This window comes from Pristiophorus japonicus, unplaced genomic scaffold (genome assembly GCF_044704955.1).
Source record: "Pristiophorus japonicus isolate sPriJap1 unplaced genomic scaffold, sPriJap1.hap1 HAP1_SCAFFOLD_30, whole genome shotgun sequence".
NCBI lineage: Eukaryota > Metazoa > Chordata > Chondrichthyes > Pristiophoridae > Pristiophorus > Pristiophorus japonicus.
This window is the reverse complement of record NW_027252779.1, coordinates 14,178,222-14,202,933: the sequence shown is the minus strand read 5'-3', so window position 1 is coordinate 14,202,933 and position 24,712 is coordinate 14,178,222. Positions and strand designations below refer to the sequence as shown.

The following is a 24,712-nucleotide window of genomic DNA, read 5'->3' as shown; positions in this document are numbered from 1 at the left end:
ATGTTTGATTGTTAATCACCGCGTTGTTTTCATCAGAGTCAAAGGTCCTGATATAATGTGTTTGTTCAAGTGACTGAAACTAATAACAATCATCAGGGGTGCAGCAATGTCAGTGGACACTTACCCCCGTATAACTCACGGCCCATTGCAATGTATCAGCTCAGAGTGTCTGCCGGAGCAGGGGATTCCACTCCAACAGAAGTCGCAGCTCCTCACAGATATGGGGTATCCATTCATCTTTCAGGTAGAAGAGATTTATTATCCTGTTCTTGCAGCTGTTGGAGTTCCTGGTAAGCTGATATCTCAACAGTCAGTTATGTAAATCTTTGTTTAATTTGCTACTGTGATTGGTAATCTTTTACTCGCTGCATGTTTTACACAGTCACCTATTCTGTTCCAGCAGTGAATGGTGAGATGTATCTTTCTCTGCTCTTTCTGTATTGAAATGACTGCTTTATATCTACAACGATCGCTGTGTACCCAACCTTCGAGAATGTTAGTACCTTATTATCTGTACTGAAAGTATTGGAATCAGGAGTCTGGGCTAAGAGCAAGTATCAGATCATCAGTTCTTTTTCTCAGTCGACAGAAGCTTCTTGACCTGCCGAGTATCTCCAGCATTTTATGTTTTATATCACACCTTCAGAAATAAGAGTTTCATGTTGTGAGCTAACCTGTCCTGGAATATTATTAATGAATGTGTTTCCAGTGATTGAAATTAGACAGCTCATGGTCTTTGTGTTGGATGGAGGGCTGCAATTTAAAATAATAGGATCATGTTTGCTGCATGTATTGTAGACGAAAGGAATTGTTTAGGTAAGTAGAATGATAAGTGGGTGTTCTATAGAAATAATATGGTTCCATTTAACTGGGATTCCAATAAGTTTTGGTTATCACTGTAACGAAATATTATTTCACTGTGTATGTATCTGAATCTGCTTCGGAGGCCTGGCTACTGAACTGAGTTTGCAGCTGTAACCTTCACATCTCGTTCTCTGTTTCAGCGTTCAATGACTGTCACTAACATTCGTTACAAACTGAAATGTTTTGAGGTTATATTGTATCAGTTTGCACTTTGTCTGTTGGAATCAGGAGCCCTACTATTGATGTAGGAATTACAAGTATCAGCGGTGATGTTGTCATTTTGTTAACAGAACTATCATGCCATCTAGCGCTGCGCTTTAAAATAATAGGATCATGTTTGTTGCATGTATTGGCGACGAAGGGAATTGTTTAGGTGAGTAGACTGATAATTGGGTGTTCTATAGAAATATTAAACTATTCACAGAGGCTTCACCTTTGAACAAACTGACTCTGAGAATAGAAACATTGAAAACGTGGAAGGAGAATAGCATGCAGCTGCAGGATGTTTGGATTGAATGGGTTGTGAAAAAGGCATTGAGAAAGTGATTGGAGACAATGCGGAGAGATGGAGAGGAGCGATGGAGAAATAGACTGAGAAGGAAAACTACAGGGAGGGTGAAGGGAAAGAGAGCGAGAAAGAGAGGGAGAGGGTGGGGATAGGGAGAGGGGCAGCTATGTGACAAATGAATCAGATTGAACTGCTGAAACTTCCAGTACAAATAAGATGACAACATGTGCCTTGAAGGTGACATTAGGATGTTGTGAGATTGTGAGGGTTTTTTTCTGTCGCTATGTGGTCCTCAGTCTGTTTTGGTAAATTGTTATGTTACTTGTTTACTGACTGAATATCTAAAGATAATTGAAATGTTGTATATAATAGAATCCTGCATTTCTTGAGCGTAATACATTATTTGGATACTGCATTTTTAAAACTCTGTCAACTAAATTCAATACAAAACGAGGCTGATGTAATTAACATATTAAATATAATTTTACTTTATAAATGTACAGAATACACTTTTTCACCAACGAGCTATTACCTGACACGAATGGTTGAAAGTATGAATTGAGTTGTGCTACTGGGATTTATGAATTAGATTTCCTCTAACACTCTGCTGCAGGCTCACTGTGAATCCCAGCCACTCCTCCCACTGCATTCAATCCCCTGCCTCCTCATCCGCTGCTTCAGTTTGTCCGCTTCCCCACACCCTGTGCTGCAGACTCCCCTCCAGCTCCTACATTACATTTTCCTTGTTTCCCTCCCAATCTTACTCACTATCTCCACCTCTAGCTGCATCTTACAATCGGACCCTAAACCTTAAACACATTGCCAGGGCTCTCGGCCTTTCCCGGTTTGTGTCAGCCCCTTCAGATCTCTTAACACACAGCAACAAATGCCCCACCCTCTCCACAAACGTTCCTGACATTTAATGTCTTTCCTCCTCCGTCTGGAGATAAAATCCGGTTTAACCCGTTGCATTCGCGCTCCATAAAACCCCTTCTCATTTCCCCACCGGCACTGTATTGTCAATCGTTCCTTCCAATAGATCCGGTGCTCACTTTATTCGCTTTCTGTACTGATTTCTGAATGCTCTATAGAGAAATCTGTTTGAAACCTTTCTCTGCCCGAAAGCACTGCCCAGTTCCAGAATCAGCTTCCACCGTTCGATGCAGCAACAAAATCGAAAATTTCACCCAGATTCCGTCGAAATGTTGCTTTGGCACCAGGTCTGATCAGTAATTTCTCTGCTTCCTTTTCTCTCCATTCTTTCTAGTTAACTTGGTGGCGATTGTGATCCTGTCCCGTGGAAAGTGCGGTCTCTCCAAATGTATCACTCGCTACCTGGTAGGAATGGCATGCGCCGATCTCCTGGTCATTATATCTGATCCAATATTAGGGTGGATTCGTCTGATTTAATTCCCATTATCATTCCTGGACATTACTTCCGTTTGCAGTCTCATTGAAGCTATGGTTTTTTCTAGCACGATGGTTTCTGTCTGGTTAACAGTCGCTTTCACTTTTGACCGATTTGTGGCCATTTGTTGTGAGAAGCTGAAAACAAAATACTGCACCGAGAGAACAGCGGCTGTGGTTATCGGAACAGTGAGTGTGCTGAGCTGTTTAGAGTGTGCCCCCTGGTATTTTACAAGTGCACCTTACCATATAATTGATAATGTACCCTGGAATTGTCAGCTTAAACCGCATTTGTCTTGTTTCACTGCATCTTAACACCTTGCGTTCCATTCTTTATAATTTTGCTGCTCAATGTTCTGACGGTCAGACGTATTTTAGTGGCCAGTAGAGTCCGCAGGGAACTCCGGGGCCGCAGCAATGGAGAGAATCACAAGGATATAGAGATGTTGAACCGTAGGAAATCCATCACTTTACTCTTCAGTATAACCGGCAGTTTTATACTGTTATGGACGACACAGGTTGTATTTTACATTTACCAGAGAATTACAAATATTTATCCTTCCTCCTTCACTGATCCTCTTTATACCACAGAAAGCGTGGCAGGGTTTCTTCAGCTTCTCAGTTCCTGCACCAACACGTGTGTTTATGTGCTGACACAAACTAAATTCAGAGAGGAGCTGCAGAACGTGGTGAAATATCCAATCAATCTAATTCTTAAATTAGTGAAACCATAGAAAGCACAAAGATTCGAAAGACTCGAACATAATCCCATTTCATTATTGATCTCATGCACTCTGCACTGGATGGATAATATATTTTGCATTCGGAGCACAGCGTCTTAAAATGGCTCTAAATCTGAATTTGTTAATATATTTTAATGATAATTGGAACCATTAAGGCGGACTCGCTCCACTGACGACACATGATTTGTTTCTAAAAAGACGGCACTAAAGAGCTCACCTGGACATGCAGTAAATGACCACCCTGCAGGTAAAGGAAAATAGGCAAACCCGCCAATCACAGTCACTGCTGGGGTTCTGATGAGAATGGGAGCACTGCGGAGAAATGAGAGAGAAACACATGGATGGACAGACAGAGAGGTAGGCAGATAGACAGAGGGATGGAACACTGGACTCACCAGAGGCGGGTCGGGACTCGAACAGCCAGGACTGTGCTTATCATTTCACTTTATTTATCTCTGTCTGTCGGTGAATTTTTCTCTTTCTCCATTTCTGTTCATCTCTCCCTTTACAAGACTATCTGTCTGTTATAAATTCCATGTCTGTAACTGTTTTATTTCTCGCTCCCGCAAACCGGTGGCTGCTCAACTTTTTCTGTCGCTCTCTGTCTCTCTCTATCATTATCCGTCCCACCATCTCTCTCTCTCTCTCTCTCTCAAAAACTCGTTCCCTCTCTCTCTCTCTCTCTCTCTCTCTCTATCGCTCTTATGTCTGTCTGTCTATCTCTTTATTTATCTATCTTTCCCTCTGTCTCTCTACATCTCTGTCTCTGTCTCTTTCTCGCTCTGTCTCTCTCTCTCTTTATATAAATATATATATATAGTCGACATCTGTCTCTCCATCTCCCTATCACTCCATGTATCTACCTCTCTCTCTCTTCATCTCTATCCCTCCGTCTCTCTTTTTATCCATGCCTCTCTCCCGCTCTTCAACTCTGTCCATCTTCCTCTCCCTTTCCATATCTCTCTCTCTCTTGCTACTTACTCCATTTGTTTCTTTCCATTTGCATCTCTCTCTCGCTCTCTGTCTCTCTCGCTCACTCTATTTCTCTCTCCCTCTCTCGATGGAGGTAGAGATATAGAAAGAGGTAGAGGGAGATGGAGAGTGGTACAGAGATGACGGATGAAGTAGACATGGAGGAAGATGCAGAGGGAGATGGAGAAATATGAAGTGATACAAGAAGATAGAGAGAGAAGGAGGAAAAGGTAGAGATGGAGGAAAAGAGAGAGAGAAGTGGAGATAGCTAGAGAGTGATGGAGCTAGATGTAGAGGGAAATGGAAAATGTGTTGGGACAAATGGAGAAGGGTTAGAGAGAGATGGAGAAAGAGGTAGGGAGAGATGGTGAAAGAGTTAGGGAGAGATGGTGAACGAGGGTGTAAAAGCTGGAGGAAGAGTTACAGAGATGGAGAAGGAGAAAGTGACAGATGAAGGAAGAGGTAGAGAGAGAAGGAAAAGTGGTAGCGGTGGAGGAAGAGGTAGACAGAGGGTGACGGAGATGGCAAAAGCGGTAGAGATGGAAAGAGTGGAGAGAGATGAATGAGGAGGAAGAGCGATGGAGAAAGAGAAAGAGATGGAGAAAGAGGTAGCGAGAGATGGAGAACGAGTAAGAGAGAGATGCCGAAAGATGTAGGGGGAGATCGAATGAGAGGTACACAGAGATAGAGAAAGGTAGAGGGAGATGGGGAAAGAGGTATAGGGAAATGGAGAATTGTAGAGAGAAATGTATACAGAGGTAGAGAGAGATAGAGTCAGAGATATAGGGAGATGGGGAAAGAGGGTACCGAGAGATGGAGAAAGAGGAAGAAGAGCAGTAAGGAGAGAGTGAGAAATAGGTAAAGACAAATGGAAGAGGAGGTAGAGGGAGAGATGGAGAAAGAGGCAGAGAGAGATGAGGAAAGAAGATGGAGAAATAGGTAAAAAGTAGAAAGGGTTAGAAAAGGTGCAAGAGGTAGAACGAGGGAGATGTGGAAGCTGAGAGCTGGGTGTAGAAAGCAATATGTAGGGACTGGTATGCGGAGTGAGTTTGCATTGTAGGGAGGAAGAAACGGGGGTTATACTGCACGCTGGTGGAAAGCTCCGTGGATATTCAACCATGGGCTCCCTCGCCGCCTGTCTTCCCTATTTTAGCTAGGCAATCTTTCAGTCTCCAGCTTCCCCTCTGACCGTCCTGCGTTCCAAGTGTAGTCAGGGAAGGGGAATATACAGATTCACATTAGTTTAAATCGGAGCTGGACTGCCCTATGAGATCAGTGCAGTGACGGGGTAACATAGCACAACCTATCTACAAGTCCAGAAAACAAACCGTATCGAGGAAATAAAGCTCCTTTTGTACATTACCCAATCAGACTCCTGCGCCGCTTGACGTTGTGAGTGTAATCAGAGGGATAACGGTTCGAATCTTCGATCTTTCCAAACCGCCCTAGTTAGGACAATCGGTCAATGAGTAATTCTCCTCATTGCTCCCCCCAGACATATCAGGACCCACCTCACATATACAGCCCACATTCTATTCCGGGAGTGGTCAGGAGGTGTAGGGGACGAGACCGCTGTATATTGCATTTAACATCTGTATTCGCCCGTTGTCTCTTGCTGGCTGTTGCAAAATCGGCCTGGTTAGTCTTCACAGTAAGAAGGTGGACCAAGAAGTTCGGCACACACATTAACGGTTCCCGTTCTCTCTCTGACTTTCTCTGTTTCTATAATTTACCTGAGCCCCTCTGTACAGGATCTATCTATTCCAGTGAGGAGTAAGACTGTATAACAATTGATCTTCTGTACACTATCTGGCTCTTCCAGTGTGGATTTGGACTTTGTAATAAGTGCACCTGTGTACACTGCGTGCCTGTCAGAGTAAGGCATCAGAATATGTAAGATGTTTTCAACGCATACATTGTGTATCTTTCCCAATGTGGACTCGGACTCTGGAACATGTGTCCCTGTGTACTGTGTGTTTCTCCCAGTGAGGGGTCAGACTGTGTAACAAGTGTCCCTGTGTACATTATGTGTCTCCCAGTGAGGAGTCAGACTGTGTAACAAGTGTCCCTGTGTAGAGTGTGTCTCTCCCAGTGAGGGGTCAGATTGTGTAACAAGTGTCACTGTGTACAGTGTGTGTCTCCCAGTGAGGAGTCAGACTGTGTAATAAGTGTCGCTGTGTAGAGTGTGTCTCTCCCAGTGAGGAGTCAGACTGTGTAATAAGTGTCGCTGTGTACAGTGTGTGTCTCCCAGTGAGGAAACAGACTGTTTAATAAGTGTCGCTGTGTACAGTGTGTCTCTCCCAGTGAGGAGTCAGACTGTGTAACAAATCTCGCTGTGTACATTATGTGTCTCCCGGTGAGGAGTCAGACTCTGTAACAATTGTCCCTAGAAACCTCCTCTGACCTTGCTCATCCTCGATTTTAATCGCTCGACATTGCCGCCCATATATTCAGCTGCCAAGGCCGCAAACTCTGTAGATCCCTCCTTAACCCTTTTCACAGCTCTACCTCTCCCTCCTCCTCATTTAAACGCTTCTTAAAACCCACTTGTTTCACCAAGCATTTGGTCGTTTATCCTAAAGTGTCTATGTGGCTGTGTACATTGTCTTTATGATAATTCCCTTGTGAGGATTCATTACATTACAGCGGCTCTATAAATGCAAGTTGTTGTCCCTGTATTGTGTTAATAAAACTCCGACGCTTACTGCAGCTCACGCCAGGTCTCATTAAAAACTGGCTTCGTTGTTTGAATATATTAAATGAAATTCCTCAAAAGTACATCCCAACTTCTCCAAACGACACTGTAAATGCGATCTGTATATCTATTGAACTGGTTCGATCTTACTCGGGAGGCTGGATATGCAATTTGCACAAGGTAGTGAGACTGAGTGTGAGCAAAAGAGCGCAGCTGGGACTCTGCAAATGCCGACCCACAGGAAACGGAAAATGGCCCACATGAACCTGTCGTTAATGCTCAACATAATGCTGCAGCAAAATAGCTTCCAATGTGTCATGTATTCAACTGTCAGTTTAACCCATGTTTTAGCTGACCTAAGTTGTTAACCTTGAGAACATTGACCACAAGGGGGTGAACTTGTAGGAGACACTCCTAACCTGGACTTTCAGGTATAAAAGGGGAAGCACCACCCACCTTCATCACTTGAGGTCTTGGTAATAAAGGTAACTGGTCACAGAGTGACCTTCTCTCAAGTATGGGCCTCTTGTGCATTTATACTGTATAGTAAGGACATTTCATTGGCGACGAGAAACTGGGATTTAAACCACGCGAGCATGGCCACCAGCAGCACAGAAGAGAGGTACTGTGTTGGTGATGATTGGGACGACTTTATTGAGAAACTGCAGCAAGGTTTTGTCACTGAGGAATGGTTGGGACTGGATTCGGCCGACAAACGCAGGTCTCATCTCCTGACGGTTTGTGGATCCAGAACATACTCCCTGATGAATGACCTTCTAGCGCCAGAGAAGCTGGTGGACAAGACGTTCGAAGAGCTCAGTAAGTTGATCGGGGAACACGTTAAACCGGCGAGCAGCATGCACATGTTGAGACAGCGGTTTTACACGCACCAGCGGCGGGAAAGGCAAAGCGTTCCAGACTTCGTGGCAGCACTCCGGCACTGGCGAGCCTATGTAAGTTCACAGATGCATGCAGAGCGGATATGCTGCGAGACATTTTTCTTGAGGGCATTGGGCACGCTGGAGTTTTCAGGAAACTGATTGAGAATAAAGACTTGACCTTGAAAACGATGGCCCTGATAGCTCAGACATTTATTTCAGGGGAGGAAAAGACCAGAATGATGTATGACAAAAATCTTGGCTCAAATGCGGCAAACGACCAGGGAGTTAACATTGTTAATGCGGCACACAGTTCTCTAGGCAGACAAGGACAATCGGGCATGCCCCAGCATGTAATCGAACCGAAAGGGGGAATTCAACAGTGCCAATGGCTAGCTGAACGGCGATTCATGCCATCGCAATGGTCAATGCGACCAGTAATGGTGCGCTTAAGGACAGTTACAGAGACAGTCCGAGACGAAAAACTGGTAATGGACCTTTTGTTTGCAACAATGGGGCCTCCAGCTCATGCTGGAGGTGTGGAGACAAACACCCAGCCAGAGCTTACAGGTATCAGCAACATACCTGCAGAAACTGCAACGTCAGTGGTCATTTGGCGCGTATGTGCAGGAAGCCTGCAGCCAGATTAATGTACGAGGAGAACAGGCCCGATGTAAGCCCTTCGAGGCCAAACGAATTCTGGGGGATAATCGCTGGAAGCTAAAGTTCAGCGAGTTGACGTGGAGCACATATACAGTTCATATACCAGGACGCCACCGATAATGATGAAAGTGCTCCTCAATGGCATCCCAGTATTAATGGAGCTCGACACGGGGGCCAGCCAGTCGCTGATGAGTATCAACCAGTTCAAAAGGTTGTGGATGTCCAAGGCCAGGAGGCCAAAATTATTGCCGATTGACACACTGATACAGACATATACAAAGGAGACCATTCCGGTGCTCGGCAGTGCCATGGTAGTCGTGAACCACAAAGATTCGGAGAACAGGTTGCCTATCTGGATTGTCCCGGGGGACGGTTCCGCACGACTGGGGAGGAGTTGGCTTGCTGTCATGAACTGGAAATGGGGCGATGTCAATGCAATTTCTTCTGTGGAGCGAGTATCATGCTCAGAGATTCTGGACAAATTTGACTCGTTATTTCAACCCGGCATCGGCACTTTCATGGGGGCCAATGTAGTGATTCACATAAATCCGGATGCCAGGCCAGTACTCATCAAGGCCAGAGCGGTGCCATACGTGATGCGGGAAAAGATAGAAGACAAATTGGACCGCCTGCTGAGGGATGGCATCATCTTGCCAGTCGAATTCAGTGACTGAGCGAGCCCGATTGTGCCGGTGCTCAAGCCGGATGGGCCGGTCAGGATATGTGGCGATTACAAGGCCACCATCAATCGGGTGTCACTCCAAGACCAGTACCCACTACCGAGAGCTGAGGACGTTTTGCGACGCTATCCAGAGGCAAAATTTGTTCAAAATTGGACCTGACCTCAGCTTACATGACCCAGGAGCTGGAGAGTGAGTCGAAGAAGCTGACCACCATCACGACACACAAGGGGTTGTTTGAGTACAAGAGATGTCCGTTCGGAATTCGCTCGGCCGTCGCGATCTTCCAACGAAATATGGAAAGCCTCCTCAATTCGATTCCAAGGACGGTGGTTTTTCAGGACGACATCCTCATCACGGGTCGCGATGCTGAAGAACGCCTCCACAACCTGGTGGAGGTGCTACGCAGACTGGACCGGGTAGGGCTGCGACTGAAAAAGGCGAAGTGCATCTTCCAAGCTCCAGAGGTAGAATTCCTGGGGATGAGGGTAGCAGCAGACGGGATCAGTCCCACTGCGTCCAAAACGGAAGCGATCCAGTGAGCACCCAGACCCCGTAACACGACGGAGCTGCGTTCGTTCCTGGGGCTCCTGAACTATTTTGGTAACTTTCTTCCCAAATTGAGCACGCTGTTAGGGCCGCTACACGTGCTCCTACGCAAAGGTCGCGAATGTGTCTGGGGGGACAGTCAGGAAAGGGCTTTTGATAGAGCACGTATCTTGCTATGCTCCAACACTCTGTTAACGTTATATGACCCGTGTAATAAACTTGTTCTAATGTGCGATGCGTCGTCCTATGGGGTCGGGTGTGTGTTGCAGCATGTTAATGCCAATGGTCAGTTACAGCCAGTAGCTTATGCCTCCAGAAGTCTGTCCAGGCAGAAAGGGGCGACGGGATGATAGAAAAGGAGGCGCTAGCATGTGTAGGTGCAGTAAAAAAAATGCACCACGACTTGTATGGCAGGAAATTTGAGCTGGAGACAGATCACAAACCCCTAACGTCCCTTTTGGCCGACAACAAGGCCATAAATGCGAAAGCATCGGGCCGCATACAGAGGTGGGCATTCACGTTAGCCGCCTATGACGACACAATTCGGCACAGACCGGGCACCGAAAACCGCGCCGATGCACTCAGCAGGCTCCCACTAGCCACCACTGAGGGGGCTACCGAGCATGTTTCTGAAGTGGTCATGGCTGTTGAAGCTTCCGAAAGCGAAGGCCCACCTGTGACAGCCCGTCAGATCAAAGTCTGGATAAATAGAGACCCACTACTGTCTTTAGTCAAGAAATGTGTCCTGAATGGGGACTGGGCAGCCACGTACATAGAAACATCGATAGAAAGATAGCAAATAGGTGCAGGAATAGACCATTTGGACCTTCGAGCCTGCACCGCCATTCAATTAGTTCATGGCTGAATTTGTAACTTCAATACCCTATTCCTACTTTCTCACCATACCCTTTGATTTCCGTAGTAGTAAGGACTACATCTAACTCATTTTTGAATATATTTAGTGAATTGGCCTCAACAACTTTCTGTGGTAGAGAATTCCACAGGATCACCACTCTCTGGGTGAAGAAGTTTCTCCTCATCTCGGTCCTAAATGGCTCACCCCTTATCCTTAGACTGTGACCCCTGGTTCTGGACTTCCCCAACATTGGGAACATTCTTCCTGCATCTAACCTGTCTAAACCCATCAGAATTTTAAACGTTTCTACAAGGTCCCCTCTCATTTTTCTGAACTCCAATGAATACAAGCCCAGTTGATCCAGGCTTTCTTGATATGTCAGTCCCGCCATCCCGGGAATCAGTCTGGTGTACCTTCGCTGCACTCCCTCAATAGCAAGAATGTCCTTCCTCAAGTTAGGAGACCAAAACTGTACACAATACTCCAGGTGTGGCCTCACCAAGGCCCTGTACAACTGTAGCAACACCTTCCAGCCCCTGTACTCAAATCCCCTCGCTATGAAGGCCAACATACCATTTGCTTTCTTAACCACCTGCTGTACCTGCATGCCAACATTCAATGACTGATGTACCATGACACCCAGGTCTCGTTGCACCTCCCCTTTTCCTAACCTGTCACCATTCAGATAATAGTCTGTCTCTCTGTTTTTACCACCAAAGTGGATAACATCACATTTAACCACATTATACTTCATCTGCCATGCATTTGTCCACTCACCTAACCTATCCAAGTCACTCTGCAGCCTCATAACATCCTCCTCGCAGCTCACACGCAAGCCACCCAACTTAGTACCATCCGCAAATTTGGAGATACTACATTTAATCCCCTCGTATAAATCATTAATGTACAGTGTAAACAGCTGGGGCCCCAGCACAGAGCCTTGCGGTACCCCACTAGTCACTGCCTGCCATTCTGAATAGGCCCCATTTACTCCTACTCTTTGCTTCCTGTCTGCCAACGAGTTCTCAATCCATGTCAGCATACTACACCCTATCCCATGTGCTTTAACTTCGCACATTAATCTCTTGTGTGGGACCTTGTCGAAAGCCTTCTGAAAGTCCAAATACACCACATCAACTGGTTCTCCCTTGTACTGTAAACATCCTCAAAAAATTCCAGAAGATTTGTCAAGCATGAATTCCCTTTCACAAATCCATGCTGACTTGGACCTATCATGTCATCTCTTTCCAAATGCGCTGCTATGACATCCTTAATAATTGATTCCATCATTTTACCCACTACCGATATCAGGCTGACCGGTCTATAATTCTCTGTTTTCTCTCTCCCTCCTTTTTTAAAAAGTGGGGTTACATTGGCTACCCTCCACTCGATAGGAACTGATCCAGATTCTATGGAATGTGGAAAATGACTGTTGATGCATCCGCTATTTCCAAGGCCACCTACTTAAGTTCTCTGGGATGCAGTCCAACAGGCCCTGGGATTTATCGGCCTTCAATCGCATCAATTTTCCCAACACAATTTCCCGACGAATAAGGATTTCCCTCAGTTCCTCCTTCTTACTAGACCCTCTGACTCAATTTATATCCGGAAGGTTGTTTGTGTCCTCCTTAGTGAATACCGAACCAAAGTACTTTTTTCAATTGGTCTGCCATTTCTTTGTTCCCCGTTATGACTTCCCCTGATTCTGACTGTAGAGGACCTACATTTGTCTTTACTAACCTTTTTCTCTTTACATATCGATAGAAAATTTTGCAGTCCATCTTAATGTTCCCTGCAAGCTTCCTCTCGCACTCTATCTTCCCTGCCCTAATCAAATTCTTTGTCCTCCTCTGCTGAGTTCTAAATTTCTCCCAGTCCCCAGGTTCGCTGCTATTTCTGGCCAATTAGTATGCCACTTCCTTGTCTTTAATACTATCCCTGATTTCCCTTGATAGCCACGGTTGAGCCACTTTCCATTTTTTATTTTTACGCCAGACAGGAATGTGCAATTGTTGTAGTTCCTCCATGCGGTCTCTAAATGTCTGCCATTGTGGGGCATGCCCTGAGGAAGGCCCTGAGGAATTTAAACTGTTTCTTAGGCGCAGAGAAGAACTCTCGATTCAGGCCGATTGCCGACTGTGGGGAAACCGAGTAGTCATGCCCCAGGGTGGCAGAGAGGTGTTGATCAGAGAACTTCACAATGAGCACCCGGGCATTGTCATGATGAAAGCAATTGCCAGGTCACACGTTTGGTGGCCATGGATCGATGCAGACCTGGAACTTTGAGTTCGCAGTTGCAACACGCGTGCCCAGCTGGGTAACGCACCAAGGGAAGCCCCCCTTAGCCCCTGATCCTGGCCCGCCAAGCCATGGTCACGCATCCATGTGGACTACGCAGGTCCTTTTATGGGAAAAATGTTTTTGATTGTCGTAGACGCCTATTCCAATTGGATTGAGTGTGCCATTTTAAATTCAAGCACATCCTCTGCCACAGTAATGTTTACGGGCAATGTTCACTGCCCATGGTCAACCGGATGTCTTGGTCAGCGACAATCGCCCATGTTTCAAAATCACTGAATTACAGGGCTTCATGGCAGGCAATGGAATTAACCATGTTAGAACGGCACCGTTCAAGCCGGTCTCACAGGGCCAGGCGGAACGAGCAGTGCAGATAATCAAACAGGGGATGCTCAGAATCCAATGGGGGTCCCTACAAAGCCGCTTATCACGCCTCCTGTTGGCCAATAGATCCCGACCACACTCGCTCACAAGGGTTCCACCAGCAGAGCTGCTAATGAAAAGGACACTCAAAACCAGCTTTTCCCTTATATACCCTACTATGAAAGAAATATATGAGAGTAGGCGTCAGTCACAATGTAACTAACATGGCAGGAATGCGAGGGCGCGAAGTATTGACGTCAATGACCCTGTTTTTGTCCTCAACTACGCAGCGGGGCCGAAATGGCTTGCAGGCACTGTGATTGCCAAAGAGGGAAATAGGGTTTTGGTAGTTAAACTTACCAATGGACAAATCTGCCGCAAACACGTGGATCAAACAAAAAGGAGGTTCAGCAACCCCATAGAAGAAGCAGAGGAAGAACACGACGTAGAGTTTACTCCACCACAGATGAACGAACACAGGAACCAAGTGGAGGAGAGCCCAGTCACTGTGGGCAGTCCGGACAGGCCTGAGGCACCGTAAACAGCAGACACTCAGGCCAGCGCCCAACAACCGGAGTTCCAACTCAGGCACTCTACAAGGGAGTGTAAACCACCACAGAGACTTAACCTATGATCCCAATAAGACTTTGGGGGGAGGTGATGTCATGTATTCAACTATCTGTGTAACCCATGTATAAGCTGAGCTAAGTTGTACACCTTGAGAACATTGACCACAAGGGGGTGAACTTGTGGGAGACACTCCTAACCTGGACTTTCAGATATAAAAGGGGAAGCTCCACCCAATTTCATCACTTGAAGTTTTGGTAATAAAGGACAGATCACAGAGTGACCTTTTCTCAAGTATGGGCCTCGCGTGCATTTATAATGTATAGTAAGGACATACCACTTGCCATAGAGGGAGTGCAGCGAAGGTTCACCAGACTGACTCCTGGGATGGTAGGACAGCCGTATGAGGAGAGATTGGGTCGACTGGGCCTGTATTCACTGGCGTTTAGAAGAATGAGAGGGGTTCTCATTGAAAGGTGTAAAATTCTGACGGGTTTGGACAGACTGGATGTGGGGAGGGTGTTTCCCGGGGCTGGGAAGTCGAGAACAAGGGTTCACAATCTCAGGATACGGGGTAGGAAATTAAGGACCGAGATGAGGAGAAATGTTTTCACTCAGAGGGTGGAGAACCTGTGGAATTCTCTACCACAGAAGGCTGTGGAGGCCAAGTCACTGAATATATTTAAGAGGGAGATAGATAGATTTCTAGACACAAAAGGCATCAAAGCGTATGGGGAGAAAGTGGGAATATGGTGTTGAGAAAGAGGATCAGCCATGATCATATTGAAGGCTCGAAGGGCCGAATGGCCTACTCCTGCTCCTATTTTCTATGTTTCTATGTTTCTAAACCGTTGTTAATAAGCTAACTAGTTCTTAATCGCAATGTGTTGCGACAAATTCTTCAGCAAAGAGCCCATGGAGCCATTCGACGGGCCAATGGCTTCCTTCTGTGCTGTAATATTCTTTGATTCTATCTAGTCTGACTCCTGGGATGGGGGGATTGTCCTATGAGGAGAGATTGAGCAGACTGGGCCGATATTCTCCGGAGTTTGCAAGAATGAGAGGGGATCTATTTGAAACACACACAATTCTGACAGGGCTTGACGGGGTAGATGCAGGGAGGGTGTTTCCCCCGGGCTGGGGAATCTAGAACCAGGGGTCACACATTCTCAGGATAAGGGGTCGCCATTTAGGACTGAGGTGAGGAAAAATTTTTTCGCTCAGAGGGTGTTGAATCTTTGGAATTTTCTGCCGCAGATGCCTGTGGAGGTTCAGTCGTTGAGTTTATTCGAGGCGGAGGTCGATACATTTTTGGATATTAAGGGAGTCGAGGGATCGGTCGGGAAAGTGGAGTTGGGGTAGAGGGGCCGAATGGCCGACTCCTGAGCTGTATTATTCCAGGATTCTATGAAATAGGACAGAGTGTGAAAGGGGGCGTTACTTGACTGGGGATTTACAATGGGCGTTCTCTATGTAAACTGGTCACGGTGTAATTACAGCCTGTCACCACTGCTGGCGCTGTGAGGTCGGTGAATGGGGGAGTGGGGAATGGGGAGAGGGAGTTAGTGAGCGAATGTGGAATAGGGAATGGGAGAAATGGGGAGAGGGAAGGAGAGACAGAATGAGAGTGGGAATGGGGAGGAATTTGTGTTAAATGTGGGGTCAGATCTAGTGACAATTGACGTTGCCCATTCTCTCTCTCCCTTTCCCTCTCACTCTCGCTCTGCCTCTCTCTCTCTCCCTCTGTCTCTGTATCTCTCCGTCTATCTCTCGCTCTGTCTCCCTCACTTACTCTCTCTGTCTCTCTCTCTCTCTCACTCTCTCTCTCTCTGTCTCTCTCTCTCTCTCTGCCTCTCTCTATCTCTCTCTCTCTCTCTGCCTCTCTCTCTCTCTCTTTGCCTCCGTCAATCTCTCTCTCTCTCTATCCCTCTCTCTGTCTCTCTCCCTCACTCCCTCTCTCTCTGTCTTTCTCTGTCTCTGTCTCCCTTACTCTCTCTCACTCTCTCTCTCTGTCTGTCTCTCTCACTCTCTCTCCCCCTCCCTGCCTCTCTCTCCCCTTCTCTGAATCTCTCTCCCTTTTTCTCTCTCTCTGTCTTTCTGCCCCCCTCTCTCTCTCTCTCTCTCTGTCTTTCTCTGTCTCTGTCTCTGTCTCTCTCACTCTCTCTCTCTCTCTCTCTCTCTCTCTCTCTCTCTCTCTCTCTCTCTCTCTCTCGGTCTCTCTCTCTCTCTCTCTCGGTCTCTCTCTCTCTCACTCTCTCTGTCTTTCTGTGTCTCTGTCTCCCTCACTCTTTCTCACTCTCTGTCTCTCTCTGTCTCTCTGCCGCTCTCACTCTCTCGCTCTCGGTCGCTGTCGGTCTCTCTCTCTCTCTCTCTCTCTCACAATCTCTGCCCCTCTCTCTCTCTCTCTCTCTTTCTCTCTTTGTCTCTCTCCCTCTCTCTCTCTCTGTATCTCTCTCTGTCTCTCTCTCTCTCCCTCAGATAAATCCAATTACCAGCCTGCGATGATCCAGACAGGACAGCTGGGATCTTCGGGGTCAGGAGCAAGTCCCTTTCCACAGGCCCCAGCCTTTCTCACACCACTTGTCACTGCCCCGGTTCCCCCACCAGGTAAAACTGTCCCTGCTCCTCTCATCTTAGACAGAACATTATTTTGTAACTCACCCCATGCTGTATCTGACCTGGTAGTGTTTGATTGGACAGTGTAGAGGGAGCTTTACTCTGTATCGAACCCCATGCTGTATCTGCGCTGGGAGTGTTTGATGGGATAGTGTAGAGGGAGCTTTACTCTGTATCTAACCCTGTGCTGTACCTACCCTGGGAGTATTTGATGGGACAGTGTAGAGGGAGCTTTACTCTGTATCTAACTCCGTGCTGGTCTTGCCCTGGAAATGTTTGATGGGATAGTGTAGAGGGAGCTTTACTCTGTATCTAACCCCCTGTACCTGCCCTGGGAATGTTTGATGGGACAGTGTAGACGGAGCTTTACTCATTATTTAAACCCCGTGCGGTACCTGCCCTTGGAGTGTTTGATGGGACAGTGTAGAGGGAGCTTTACTCTGTATCTAACTCTGTGCTGTACCAGCCCTCGGAGTGTTCGATGGGACAGTGCAGAGGGAGCATTACTCTGTATCTTACCCCGTGCTGTACCTGCCCTGGGATTGTTTGATGGGACAGTGTAGAGGGAGTTTTACTCTGTATCTAACACCCTGTACCTGCCCTGGGAGTGTTCGATGGGACAGTGTAGAGGGAGCTTTACTCTGTATCTAACCCCGTGCTGTACCTGCCCTGGGGATAAATGGTGAGAACGTATTTCTATCCTGTACAGGGCACCGTGTTCTCCCCACACAGATGATGTACAGTACCGGGAGCGATATCCAGAATGAATTTGACTGGGACTCCATCGCCTTGCCCCCAACCGATATCTGTATCTCTATCTCTATCTCTATCTCTATCTCAACACTATCTCTATCTCTATCTTTATCTCTATCTCTATCTCTATCTCTATCTGGTTGGAAATCTGTGGTTAGTGGTGTGCCACAGGGATCGGTGCTGGGACCACAACTGTTTACAATATACATCGATGACCTGGAAGAGGGGACAGAGTGTAGTGCAACAAAATTTGCAGATGACACGAAGATTAGTGGGAAAGCGGGTTGTGTAGAGGACACAGAGAGGCTGCAAAGAGGTTTGGATAGGTTAAGCGAATGGGCTAATGTTTGGCAGATGGAATACAATGTCGGAAAGTGTGAGTTCATCCACCTTGGGGAAAAAAACAGTAAAAGGGAATATTATTTGAATGGGGAGAAATTACAACATGCTCCGGTGCAGAGGGACCTGGGGGTCCTTGTGCATGAATCCCAAAAAGTTAGTTTGCAGGTGCAGCAGGTAGTCAGGAAGGCGAATGGGTTGTTGGACTTCATTGCGAGAGGGATGGATTAAAAGCAGGGAGGACGTGCTGCAACTTTACCGGGTATTGGTGAGGCCGCACCTGGAGTATTGCGTGCAGTTTTGTTCTCCTTACTTAAGGAAGGATATACTAGCCTTGGAGGGGGTACAAAGACGATTCACTAGCCTCACTCCGGAGATGAGGGGGTTACCTTACGAAGATAGATTGAGTAGACTGGGTCTTTACTCGTTTGAGTTCAGAAGGATGAGGGGTGATGTCAAAGAAACATTTAAAATAATGAAAGGGATATACAAGATAGAGGCAGAGAGGTTGTTCCCACTGGTCGGGGAGACTAGAACTAGGGGGCATAGCCTCCAAATAAGGGGGAGCCATTTAAAACCGAGTTGAGAAGGAATTTCTTCTCACAGATGGGTGTGAATCTGTGGAATTCTCTGCCCAAGGAAGCAGCTGAGGCTAGCTCATTGAATGTATTCAAGTCACAGATAGATAGATTTTTAACCAATAAGGGAAATAAGGGGTACGGGGAGCGGGCGGTACGTGGAGCTGAGTCCACGGCCAGATCAGCCATGATCTAATTGAATGGCGGAGCAGGCTCGAGGGGCTAGATGGCCTACTCCTGTTCCTAATTCTTATGTTCTTATGTCCCTGTCTCTCTCCGTCTCTCTCTCACTCTCTCTTTCTTTCTCTCTGTCTCTCTGTCTCTCTTCCTGTCTCTCTCTCTCTCTCTCTCTCTGTCTCTCAGTCTGTCTCTCTCTCTCTTGTCTGTTTGTCTCTCTCTCTCTCTCTCTGACTCTCTCTCTCCCTCTCTCTCACTCTCTCATTCTGGGCAGACGTGTACCACAGATTGCTGGAGATTCCCAGTGTGCCTCCTCCGTGCGCCACACGAGGTCGGGCGGTGGAGGAGGGGTAGCTGTTGGATATAACGGCTGGTCCCGATTCCAAATTCTGTCAGCGCCCCGGGGTCAGTAACCGGTCTCGATGTTTGAGGGCCGACTCAGGATTTCTCCCCCCTCCCACGACCCCAAATCACCCATTCCCATTATTTCCCCCCCTCGGACACCGTTAACAACGGCCCCTCAGGTGGTGATGCTGTTGGAACAAAGGCCGCTCCACCGTGCAAGGCCATCGAAACATGGCCGCCATGGGGCGATAATATCATTAAAACATGGCCGCCGGGGCGGTGACATCATTGAAACTTGGCTGCCTGGGGCGGTGACATCAATAAAACATGGATGCCATGGGCGGTGACATAATTAAAACATGGCCGCCATGGGGCGGTAACAGCATTAAAACATGGCCGCCATGGGTGGTGACGTCATTAAAACATGGCCGCCATTGGGCAGTGACATCATTAAAACAAGGCCGCCATGGGAGGTGACATCATTAAAACATGGCCGCCATTGGGCAGTGACATCATTAAAACATGGCCGCCAGGGGCGGTGACATCATTATAACATGGCAACCAGGGGCTGTGACATCATTAAAACATGGCCACCATGGTGTGGTGACAGCAATAAAACATGGCCGGCATTGGGTGGTGACATCGTTAAATCAAGGCCGCCAAAAAGCGGTGACTTCAATAAAACATGGCCACCGTGGGCGGTGACATCATTAAAACTTGGCCGCCATGAGGTGGTGACATCCTTAACACATGGCCACCAGGGGTGGTGACATCACTAAAATATGGGTGCTCGTGGCTGTGACATCATTAAAACATGGCTGACGCGAGCGGTGACATCATTAAAATATGGCTGCTCGGGGCAGTGACACCATTAAAACATGGCTGTTCGGGGCAGTGACATCATTCAAGCATGGCAGCCACGGGCGGTGACATCATTAAAACATGGCCGCCCCAGGCAATGACATCATAAAAACATGGCCGCCCCGGGCGGTGACATCATTAAAACATGGCCGATGCGTGTGGTGACATCATTAAAACATGGTCGACATGGGCGATGACATTATTAAAACATGGCCGCCCCGGGAGGTGACATCACTAAAACATGGCCGCCCCGGACTGGTGAACTTTATATTTTGCCCCAATTCCCTGTCGGGGGAGGTAACCGTTCCCTTTACATCCCCGTCCCTCTTTATTGCTGCAGTTGCTGCTGCTGGAAAATATTACTGACCACAATCAATATATTTCCCTCGCTGTAAATTTTAGTGCACTCAAAATAAATCCACTTTATTTCATTATTCACAGCATTGAGAGTTATTTTCCCCCGCACCCCGTCTCCTGGGGCTCTGAGAATCTCCCCCCGCATATTCCTGCTCCGTGTGTGTGTGGGCCTCAGTACCACCCCGGGGGGCGAGGGTCAGGCTAACTTAGCACTAGGCCCGAGACGGAGCCTGGGCCCTTCCTGCACGATATCTGTGGGCCTCAGTACCACCCCGGGGGGGCGAGGGTCAGGCTCACTGAGTGCAAGGCCCGGGACAGAGCCTGGGCCCTTCCTGCTCGATATCTGTGGGCCTCAGTAGCACTCCGGATGTTCCACTTCCTCTTCCTGCCTGCAGGGGGCACTGTGTCCTCAGTAAGCTGCCTCTGGAGCCAGCAACGTGTACAGAAGGTGGGACTGTCGACTGAAGCAGCTGTACATGCAGAGGGCTCCTGAACATCGAGCTCCTTGACCCAGCTTTCGCTCGCCTGTCCGAGTATCGCCGTGCGTGGCTCGGGGCCAAACCAGATCTTTACTGAGGGAGTACTGAAGGAACACCGCACTGTCGGAGGCACAGTGCTAAGGGAGCACCGAACTGTCGAAGGGGCAGTACTGATGGAGTGCCACACTGTCGGAGGGACAGTACTGAGGGAGTGCCGCACTGTTGGAGGGGCATTACTGAGGGAGTGCCGCACTGTCGGAGGGGCAGTACTGAGTTGCACTCCCAACTCCTAAACTATGTACCCCTCACCCCCCAAACTGTGAAAACATAGAAACATAGACAATAGTGTGTGTGGGGGAGGGGGAGAGAGGAGTGTGTGTGGGGGAGGGGGAGAGAGGTGTGTGTGTGAGGGAGGGGGAGAGAGGAGTGTGTGAGGGGGAGGGGGTGAGAGGAGTGTATGTGAGGGAGGGGTAGAGAGGAGTGTGTGGGGGGGAGGGGGAGAGAGGAGTGTGTGGGGGGGAGGGGGAGAGAGGAGTGTGTGTGGGGGAGGGGGGAGTCTGTGTGGGGTAGGGCGAGAGAGGAGTGTGTGTGGGGGAGGGGGAGAGAGGAGTGTGTGCGGGGTAGCGAGAGAGAGGAGTGTGTGTGGGGGAGGGGGGAGTGTGTGTGAGGGAGGGGGAGAGAGCAGTGTGTGTGGGGGAGAGGTAGAGAGGAGTGAGTGTGGGGGAGGGGGAGAGAGGAGTGTGTGTGGAAGAAAGGTAGAGAGGAGTGTGTGTGGGGAGGGGGAGAGATGAGTGTGTGTGGGGGAGAGGTAGAGAGGATTGTGTGTGCGGGAGGGGGAGAGAGGAGTGTGTTTTGGGGCGAGGGGAGAGAGAAGTCTGTGTGGGGGAGGGGGGAGAGATGAGTGTGTGTGGGGGAGGGGGAGAGAGGATTGTGTGTGGGTGAAGGGGAGAGAGGAGTGTGTGTAGGGGAGGGGGAGAGAGGAGTGTGTGTGCGGGAGGGGGAGAGAGGAGTGTGTGTAGGGGAGGGGGAGAGAGGAGTGTGTGTAGGGGAGGGGGAGAGAGGAGTGTGTGTGGGGGAGGGGGGAGAGATGAATGTGTGTAGGGGAGAGGGAGAGAGGAGTGTGTGTGGGGGAGGGGGAGAGAGGAGTGTGTGTGGGGGAGGGGGAGAGAGGAGTGTGTGTGGGGGAGGGGTGAGAGAGGAGTGTGTGTGGGGGAGGGGGGAGAGAGGAGTGTGTGTGGGGGAGAGGTAGAGAGGATTGTGTGTTGGGGAGGGGGAGAAAGGAGTGTGTTTGGGGGCGAGGGGAGAGAAAAGTCTGTGTGGGGGAGGGGGGAGAGAGGAGTGTGTTTGGGGGAGGGGGAGAGAGGAGTGTGTGTAGGGGAGTTGGAGAGAGGAGTGTGTGTGGGGGAGGGGAGAGTGTGTGGGGGAGGGGGAGAGAGGAGTGTGTGTGGGGGAGGGGGAGAGAGGAGTATGTGTGGGGGAGGGGGAGAGAGCAGTGTGTGTGGGGGAGGGGGAGAGGGCAGTGTGTGTGGGGGAGGGGGAGAGATGAGTGTGTGTGGGGGAGAGGTAGAGAGGATTGTGTGTGGGGGAGGGGTTGAGAGGAGTGTGTGTGGGGGAGGGGGAGTGTGTGTGGGGGAGGGGGAGAGAGGAGTGTGTGTGCGGGAGTGGTACAGAGGAGTGTGTGTGGGGGAGGGGGAGTGTGTGTGGGGGAGGGGGAGAGAGGAGTGTGTGTGCGGGAGTGGTACAGAGGAGTGTGTGTGGGGGAGAGGTAGAGAGGAGTTTGTGTGGGGGAGGGGGGAGAGAGGAGTGTGTGTGGGGGAGGGGGAGAGATGAGTGTGTGTGGGGGAGAGGTAGAGAGGATTGTGTGTGGGGGAGGGGGAGAGAGAAGTGTGTTTGGTGGCGAGGGGAGAGAGAAGTCTGTGTGGGGGAGGGGGGAGAGAGGAGTTTGTGTGGGGGAGGGAGAGAGAGGAGTGTGTGTGGGTGAAGGGGAGAGAGAGTGTGTGTGGGGGAGGGGGTGAGAGGAGTGTGTGTGGGGGAGGGGGAGAGAGGAGTGCGTGTGGGGGAGGGGGAGAGAGGAGTGTGTGGGGAGAGGGGGTGACAGGAGGGGTTGTGGGGGAGGGGGAGAGAGGAGTGTGTGTGGGGGAGGGGGAGTGTGTGTGGTGGAGGGGGTGGGAGGAGTGTGTGTGGGGGAGGGGGAGAGAGGAGTGTGTGTGGGGAGGGGGAGAGAGGAGTATGTGTGGGGGAGGGGGAGAGAGGAGTGTGTGTGGGGGAGGGGGTGAGAGGAGTGTGTTTGGGGAAGGGGGAGAGAGGTGTGTGTGTGGGGGAGGGTGAGTGTGTTTGGGGGAGGGGGGAGAGGAGTGTGTGTGGGAGACGGGGAGAGGAGTCTGTGTGGGGGAGGGGGACAGAGGAGTGTGTGTGGGGGAGGGGGAGAGAGGAGTGTGTTTGGGGGAGGGGGTGAGAGGCGTGTGTGTGGGGGAGGTGGAGAGAGGGGTGTGTGTGGGTGAAGGGGAGAGAGGAGTGTGTGTGGGGGAGGGGGAGAGATGAGTGTGCGTGGTAGAAGGGGAGAGAGGAGTGTGTGTGGGGGAGGGGGAGTGTGTGTGGGGGAGGGTGAGAGAGGAGTGTGTGTGGGGGAGGAGGAGAGAGGAGTGCGTTTGGGGGAGGGGGAGAGGAGTGTGTGTGGGGGAGGGGGAGAGGAGTGTGTGTGGGGGAGAGGATTGTGTGTGGGGGAGGGGGAGAGATGAGTGTGTGTGGGGGAGGGTGAGTATGTTTGGTGGAGGGGGGAGAGAGGAGTGTGTGTGGGGGTGAGGGAGAGAGGAGTGTGTATGGGGGAGGGGGTGAGAGGAGTGTGTGTGGGGGAGGGGGAGAGAGGAGTGTGTGTGGGGGAGGGTGAGTGTGTTTGGGGGATTGGGGAGAGAGGAGTGTGTGTGGGGGAGGGGGTGAGAGGCGTGTGTGTGGGGGAGGAAGGGGAGAGGAGTGTGTGTGGGGGAGGGGGAGAGAGGAGTGTGTGTGGGGGAGGGGAGAGAGGAGTGTTTGTGGGGGAGGGGGAGGGAGGAGTGTCTTTGGGGGAGGGGGTGAGAGGAGTGTGTGTGGGGGAGGGGGAGAGAGGAGTGTGTGTGGGGGAGGGTGAGTGTTTTTGGGGGATTGGGGAGAGAGGTGTGTTTGTGGGGGAGTGGGAGAGAGGAGTGTGTGTGGGGGAGGGGGCGAGTGGAGTGTGTGTGGGGGAGGGGGAGAGAGGAGTGTGTGTGGGGGAGGGGGAGAGAGGAGTGTGTTTGGGGGAGGGGGTGAGAGGAGTGTGTGTGGGGGAGGGGGAGAGAGGAGTGTGTGTGGGGGAGGGTGAGTGTGTTTAGGGATTGGGGAGAGAGGAGTGTGTGTGGGGGAGTGGGAGTGAGGAGTGTGTGTGGGGGTGGGGGTGAGAGGCGTGTGTGTGGGGGAGGGGGGAGAGAGGAGTGTGTGTGGGGGAGGGTGAGTGTGTTTGGGGGAGGGGGATAGAGGAGTGTGTGTGGGAGACGGGGAGAGGAGTGTGTGTGGGGGAGGGGGAGAGAGGGGTGTGTGTTCTTGTGTTGTCTCAAGGTGCTCGCTTCCCACATTCCTGTGACCAGCAATTTTTGGGATGGTTTTTGTGTCTTCCACTTTGAAGACCGAAGCAAAATATTTGTTTAAGGTCTCAGCCATTTCCACATTTCCCATTATTAAATCCGCCTTCTCATCTTCTAAGGGACGAACATTTACTTTCGTCACTCTTTTCCATTTTATATATCTGTAAAAGCTTTTACTCTCTGTTTTTATGTTTTGCTCAAGTTTACTTTCGTAATCTATCTTTCCTTTCTTTATTGCTTTCTTTGTCATTCTTTGCTGTCGTTTAAAGTGTCCCAATCTTCGAGTTTCCCACTAACCTTGGCCACTTTATACGCATTGGTTTTTAATTTGATACTCTCCTGTATTTCCTTGGTTATCCAATGCTGGTTATCCCTTCTCTTACTGCCCTTCTTTTTCACTGGAATATAGTTTTGTTGAGCACTTTGAAAGAGCTCCTTAAAAATCCTCCACTGTTCCTCAATTTTGCCACCATTTCGTCTGTGTTTCCAGTCTACTTTAGCCAACTCTGCCCTCATCACTATGTGGTCCCCTTTGTTAAGCATAGTACGCTCGTTTGAGACACTACTTCCA

The 24,712-nt window shown here is 49.4% G+C and overlaps 1 pseudogene; it reads left to right on the top strand.

Moving 5' to 3' along the window:
* The first annotated feature begins 220 nt into the window (after positions 1-220).
* Positions 221-3,513, top strand: LOC139248905 (probable G-protein coupled receptor 139; annotated as a pseudogene).
* The last annotated feature ends 21,199 nt before the right edge of the window (positions 3,514-24,712 follow it).